Source organism: Procambarus clarkii, chromosome 18, assembly GCF_040958095.1.
Source record: "Procambarus clarkii isolate CNS0578487 chromosome 18, FALCON_Pclarkii_2.0, whole genome shotgun sequence".
NCBI lineage: Eukaryota > Metazoa > Arthropoda > Malacostraca > Decapoda > Cambaridae > Procambarus > Procambarus clarkii.
The window spans coordinates 4,567,497-4,576,605 of record NC_091167.1 but is presented as its reverse complement, the minus strand read 5'-3'; positions in this window follow the sequence as shown (position 1 = coordinate 4,576,605).

Here is a 9,109-nt window from a genome sequence, read left to right as displayed (position 1 = left end):
CTCGGACCCACAAATTAAAAGGAAACTGATCGAGCATTCAACCATTATTGATCTTGTGGAAGAGAGAGATGATAAGGACTCTCACATCTTAGTAATCTATGACGATATTTTTACGGAGTGTTAACTCTAAAATCGTATCAGATATGTTCACTAGAGGAAGGCATCTTAATGTCTGAGTTATATTATGAACTCAAAATATATTTTTTCCTGGTAAATATTCAAGGAATATTAGTTTAAATGCTTCTCATTTCACATAAGTTAAATCAAGAGACCTCTCACAAACTAAAACACTAGGACGACAAATATTTGGGAAACAGGAATCAAAGAAAGTTGTGGAGTTTTTAAGAAACTTATTAGCAAGCACTATGGGTATTAGTAGATCTGGTCTCGAACACACACTTTACTATTACATTATGAGGTAATATTATTCACGAACCACCTTACGAGATAGTTTACCAATGGTGAACAAGAAAGATAGATATACTGAAATGAATATATAACAACCCCACATCCACTGGTAGGTTGGGAGAGGAACAGAGGTTGTATAACGCTGCTAAATTAATTAACTCTGGTATAACTCTATCCGATGTAAAGTATCATATGAAAACCTCTGATGAATGTACTCTACATTATTCTCATCTGCGTAAATTCACTCTGCGACGCGTATTAAACCCCAAACCGCGATTATTTTAAGATATAGACCTGGTTGAGATGAGTTTATTGTCAAAACATAATGATGGAGTGAAATACTTAATTGCATGTGTAGATATATTCTCCAAGTTTGCCCAAGTATTACTGTTATCCAGAAGGGATGGAAAAAGTACAAGTAAAACTTTAGCTTTAATTTTGGATACACCACATTCTCAGGAAGTACACAAAATGAATTCTGATTGAGATTGAAAATTTTATAACACCTCTTTGAATAAGATGTTGGCATTAAAAGAAGTTAAGTTATATAGTGTGTTTCCTCAGGAAACCAAGGCCTCAATTGCTGAGAGGTTCATACTTATTTTAAAAAGTAAACGTTACAAGAATTTGACAGCACACAATACTTCAAACTACATGCAAGCTCTGCCAGAAATTGTGAAAACTAATGATTTATCCCCTCACAAAGGATTGGGAAAGTGCTTGGTGTAGTTCCCGAATGTTAATATGATATATTTGTAAAAAGAAGAAACTCCTCAAGTGTGGTTGACACGTGTCTATTCCCACCAATGCCTAGAGGAAGGATTGATATTCTATACATGTACTGGGACAAGATCTCTTCTACTAAATACGAGAATCAGTCCATTAATATTTTTGATGTAATCTCCCTAAATGAAAGTGACAATAGCAACAATAAGAAGCTTTACATACAGCTTAATACCAATATGATAGACGGAGTTAGTATCACTATTAGAGATCAGGACGGTAGCCCAATATATTTTGATGAACGTGGGTGTACCATACCGGTCTTACATATACATTCTGTAGCAGGTGGTATATAATACCAGCTCCAGTTGTCTACTCCTCATTCGTCAGAAACAAGCGGTGAAGTGCGTGTAACTTTATTCCCTCCTCTGTTGAGGAATTATACATACTGCTAACCTCTCGTAGAGAAGGTTGGACTGATGATATATGGGTTTTCAACAGCAGTAGACGTTATACACGTGAAGGAGGGATACTATCCTTTTTAAGCGGGATAGCGCGACGAGCGGCTCCCGTTATAATGAGAATATTAGCACCTGCAGCGCTCAGCCTGGGGAAGAACGTGTTACATGTCATTAATAATGACAAGCAAACTTTCAAACAGTTGCTTAAGAAACGCGGAGTTGAATTATTGAAAGGAGTAGGGAAACAAATTAACGGTGGAAGAGTGCAGAAGAAAAACACACAAAAAATAGTAAACATCCAACGATTTACTAAAACGAAAAATAACGATGTGTTATCATAAATTCTTTCACTCAGCTAGTGTTGTTTAAAGCATGAACATGACTGGGTACAACGCTCTAGTCCTTCAGGTGCCATTAGAACACTATACTGCTGCGTTAGTGAGGCTTTCCCTAAAGTATATTCTCCCCGATTGGTGGAATCAACTATTGCAAGTACACAGACAGTGGATATATGACCTGTGAATTCTGAAGTAAATAATATGTTTACTGACACATATCTGGAATTCCTCATAAAGGTAGTAAATGGTCTGCTGGTGGACTTATCGTATATTGATTTTGAGTTGTCTATTGATCTAACTGAAGAAGATGTAACAACCCCTTTAGCAGATGCTAAAAAAGTCTTGTTAGTGAACGGATTGTTGCAAACTCCATTCAAATCAGCTATTGTGTATTTAAACGAAACAGTAGTAGAAGCCAGCTCCTTATTCTCATTCTGTAAAAAGTATTTCGATTCTACGATTTCTGGATGTAAGGCTGCACGGTATGATAAACTGACTCAGTTTTTTAATTCTGTTGATCCTAGTAAAATTGAAGCAACTTATTTCACTAATACTATGACTGGAGAGAAGCAGTGGATGACAGATATGAAAGTAAGCGGAGTAAATACATGCTTCAAACTAATGTTGGATGACACATCTGTTACTGAATATGTTTTGGATGATGTAGACATTAGAGTGCGACTTAAACTACAACCAGATAAATGGGTTGTTCTCATTGATAAAAAACAAGCCAATTTTAACAATAATATCAAGTCTGCACGTTTATGGATCGATAGGGTAGTACCCTAACCTGAGGAATTAATAGCTATTAAAAAAGCTAGGCACTACGGGCTCACCATAGACCGGGTTACCTCGAACTTTTTGTTCCTAATAACGAATCTTAAATTACAACCACAACAACGAACACTACAACAACGAACACTACAACAACAAACACTACAACAATGAACACTACAACACCAAAAAACACAAGAACGAACATTTCAACAATGAACATTACAACAACGAACACTACAACAACGAACATTACAACAACGAACATTGCAACAACGAACATTACGCCAACGAACATTACAACAACGAACATTACAACAATGAACATTACAACAGTGAACACTAAAACAACGAACACTACAACAATGAACATTACAACAATGAACATTACAACAATAAACACGACAACAACGAACACTAAAACAACAAACATTTCAACAATGAACATTACAACAATGAACATTATAACAATGAACATTACAACAATGAACACCACAACAACGAACACTACAACAACGAACACTTCAACAAAGAACACAACAACAACGAACACTACAACAACGAACATTACAACAATGAACACAAAAACAAAGAACATTACAACAATGAACACAAGAACAACGAACACTACAGCAACGAACACCACGACAACGAACACCACAACAACGAACACTACAACAACGAACACTACAACAATGAACACTACAACAACGAACACCACAACAACGAACATTACAACAATGAACATTACAACAATGAACACTACAACAACGAACACTACAACAATGAACATTACAACAATGAACATTACAACAATAAACACGACAACAACGAACACAAAAACAACAAACACTTCAACAAAGAACATTACAACAATGAACATTACAACAATGAAACACTACAACAATGAACATTACAAAAACGAATACTACATCAACGAACACTACAACAACGAACACAACTACAACGAAGTCTACAGCATCGAAGACTACAACAACGAACATTACAACATTGAATATTACAACAATGAACATTACAAGAATGAAAACCACAACAACGAACACTACAACAACGAACACTTCAACAAAGAACACAACAACAACGAACACCACAACAAAGAACACTACGACAACGAACACTACAACAATGAACACTACAACAACGAACACCACGACAACGAACACCACAACAACGAACACTACAACAACGAAACACTACAAAATGAACACAACAAAAACGAACAATACAACAACGAACACTACGACAATGAACACTACAACAACGAACATTACAACAATGAACATTACAACAATGAACCTCACAACAATGAAGACTACAAAGACGAACACTACAACAACGAACACCACGACAACGAACACCACAACAACGAACACTACAACAACGAACACTACAACAATGAACACTACAATAACGAACACCACAACAACGAAAACTACAACAACGAACACCACAACAACGAACATTACAACAACGAACACTACAACAATGAACACTACAACAATGAACACTACAACACCAAACACCACAACAACGAACATTTCAATAATGAACATTACAACAACGAATACTACAACAACGAACATTACAACAACGAACATTACAACAACGAACATTACACCAACGAACATTACAACAACGAACATTACAACAATGAACATTACAACAATGAACACTACAAAAACGAACACTACAACAATGAACATTACAACAATGAACATTACAACAATAAACACGACAACAACGAACACAAAAACAACAAACACTTCAACAATGAACATTACAACAATGAACATTACAACAATGAACACTACAACAATGAACATTACAAAAACGAATACTACAACAACGAACACAACTACAACGAACACTACACCATCGAAGACTACATCAACGAACATTACAACATTGAATATTACAACAATGAACATTACAACAATGAACATTACAACAATGAACACCACAACAACGAACACTACAACAACGAACACTTCAACAAAGAACACAACAACAACGAACACTACAACAATGAACATTACAACAATGAACATTAAAGCAAAGAACATTACAACAATGAACATTACAACAATGAACACAACAACAACGAACACTACAACAACGAACACCACGACAATGAACACCACAACAACGAACACTACAACAACGAACACTACAACAATGAACACTTCAACAACGAACACCACGACAACGAACACCACGACAACGAACACTACAACAACGAACACTACAACAATGAACACAACAACAACGAACAATACAACAACGAACACTACGACAATGAACACTACAACAACGAACATTACAACAACGAACACAACAATTACGAACACTACAACAACGAACATTACAACAACGAACATGACAGCAATGAACACTACAACAATGAACACTACAACAACGAAAACCACAACAATGAAAACGACAACAACGATCACTACAACGAATAACACTAATACAACGAACACTACAACAACGAACACTACGGCAATGAACACTACATCAACGAACACGACAACATCGAACACTACAACAACGAACACTAAAACAATGAACACTACAACAACGAACTCCACAACAATGAACACTACAACACCGAACACTACAACATCGAACATCACAACAATGAACACTACAACAACGAACACCAAAACAATAAACACTACAATAATGAAAAATACAACAACGAACACCACAACAATGAACACAACAACAATGAACACTACAACAACGAACAACACAACAATGAACACTACAACAACGATCACTACAACAATGTACACTACAACAACGAACACTACAACAACGAACACTACGACAATGAACACTACAACAACGAACATTACAAGAACGAACACAACAACTACGAACACTACAACAACGAACATTACAACAACGAACACTACAACAACGAACACTACAACAACGAACACTACAACAACTAACACTACAACAACGAACACTACAACAACGAACACCACAACAACTAACACCACAACAACGAACATTACAACAATAAACATTACAACAACGAACACTACAACAACGAACATTACAACATCGAACATTACAACAACGAACATTACAACAACGAACATTATAACAACGAACATTACAACAATGAACACTGCAACTACGAACACTTGAACAATGAACATTACAACAGTGAACATTACAACAATGAACACCACAACAACGAACACTAAAACAACGAACACTTCAACAATGAACATTACAACAATGAACATTACAACAATGAACACTACAACAATGAACATTACAACAACCAACACTACAACAATGAACACTACAACAACGAACACAACAACAATGAACACAACCACATCGAAAACTACAACAACGAACATTACAACAATGAACATTACAACAATGAACATTACAACAATGATCATTACAACAATGAACACCACAACAACGAACACTACAACAACGAACACATCAACAACGAACACAACAACAATGAACACTACAACAACGAACACTACAACAATGAACATTACAACAATGAACACTAATACAATGAACATTACAACAATGAACATTACAACAATGAACACTACAACAACGAACACAACAACAACGATCACCACGAAAGGAACACATCAACAACGAACACTACAACAACGAACACTAGAACAATGAACACTACAATAACGAACACCACAACAACGAACACTACAACAACGAACACCACAACAACGAACACTACAACAATGAACACAACAACAACGAACACCACAACAACGAACAGTACAACAACGAACACTACAACAATGAACACTACAACATCAAACACCACAAGAACGAACATTTCAACAATGAACATTACAACAACGAACACTACAACAACGAACATTACAACAACGAACATTACAACAACGAACATTACACCAACGAACATTACAACAACGAACATTACAACAATGAACATTACAACAATGAACACTACAACAACGAACACTACAACAGTAAACATTACAACAATGACCATTACAACAATAAACACATCATCAACGAACACTAAAACAACAAACATTTCAACAATGAACATTACAACAATGAACATTACAACAATGAACACGACAACAACGAACACTACTACAACGAACACTTCAACAAAGAACACAACAACAACGAACACTACAACAACGAATACTACAACAATGAACATTACAACAATGAACACAAAAACAAAGAACATTACAACAATGAACATTACAACAATGAAGACAACAACAGCGAACACTACAGCAACGAACATCACAACAACGAACACTACAACAACGAACACTACAACAATGAACACTACAACAACGAACACCACGACAACGAACACTACAACAACGAACACTAAAACAATGAACACTACAACAATGAACACTACAATTACGAACACTACAACAACGAACACTACGACAATGAACACTACAACAACGAACATTACAACAACGAACATGACAGCAATGAACACTACAACAATGAACACTTCAACAACGAAACCACAACAATGAAAAATACAACAACGATCACTACAACTAATAGCTCTAATACAACGAACACTACAACAACGAACACTACATCAACGAACACGACAACATCGAACACTACAACAACGAACACTACAACAACGAACACTACAACAATGAACACTACAACAACGAACACCACAACAATGAACACTACAACAACGAACACTACAACATCGAACACCACAACAATGAACACTACAACAAAGAACACCACAACAACGAACACCACAATAATAAACACAACAACAACGAACACCAAAACAATGAACACTTCAACAATGAACACTACAACAACGAACAACACAACAATGAAACCTACAACAACGATCACTACAACAATGTGCACTACAACAACGAACACTACAACAACGAACACTACGACAATGAACACTACAACAACGAACATTACAAGAACGAACACAACAACTACGAACACTACAACAACGAACATTACAACAACGAACACTACAACAACGAACACTACAACAACGAACACTACAACAACGAAGACTACAACAACGAAGACTACAACAACGAAGACTACAACAACGAACACCACAACAACTAACACCACAACAACGAACATTACAACAATAAACATTACAACAACGAACACTACAACAACGAACACTACAACAACGAACACTACAATAATGAACACTACAACAACGAACACTACAACATCGAACATCACAGCAATGAACACAACAGTAACGAACACCAAAACAATGAGAACTACAATAATGAACAATACAACAACGAATACCACAACAATGAACACTACAACAATGAACAATGAACAATACAACAACGAACAACACAACAATGAACACTACAACAACGATCACTACAACAATGTACACTACAACAACGAACACTACAACAACGAACACTACGACAATGAACACTACAACAACGAACATTACAAGAACGAACACAACAACTACGAACACTACAACAACGAACATTACAACAACGAACACTACAACAACGAACACTACAACAAAAACACTACAAAAACAAGCATTACAACAACAAACACTACAACAATGAACACTTCAACAATCAACATTACAACAACAAACACTACAACAACAAACACTACAACAACAAACACTACAACAACAAACACTACAACAAAGAACACTACAACAATGAACTTTACAACAACAAACACTACAACAATGAACAATACAACAACGAACATGACAACAATGAACACTACAACAATGAACACTACAACAACGAACAATACAACAAAGAACAATACAACAACGAACACTACAACAACGAACACTACAACAATGAACACTACAACAACGAACACTACAACAACGAACACCACAACAACGAACACCACAACAACGAACAATACAATAATGAACATTACAACAACGAACACTACAACAACGATCATTACAACAACGAACATTACAACAACGAACATTACAACAATGAACATTACAACAAAGAACACTACAACAACGACCTCTTCAACAATGAACATTACAACAATGAACATTACAACAATGAACACTACAACAACGAACACAACAACAACGATCACCACGAAAAGGAACACATCAACAACGAACACTACAACAACGAACACTACAACAATGAACACTACAATAACGAACACCACAACAACGAACACTACAACAACGAACACCACAACAACGAACACTACAACAATGAACACAACAACAACGAACACCACAACAAGGAACAGTACAACAACGAACACTACAACAATGAACACTACAACATCAAACACCACAAGAACGAACATTTCAACAATGAACATTACAACAACGAA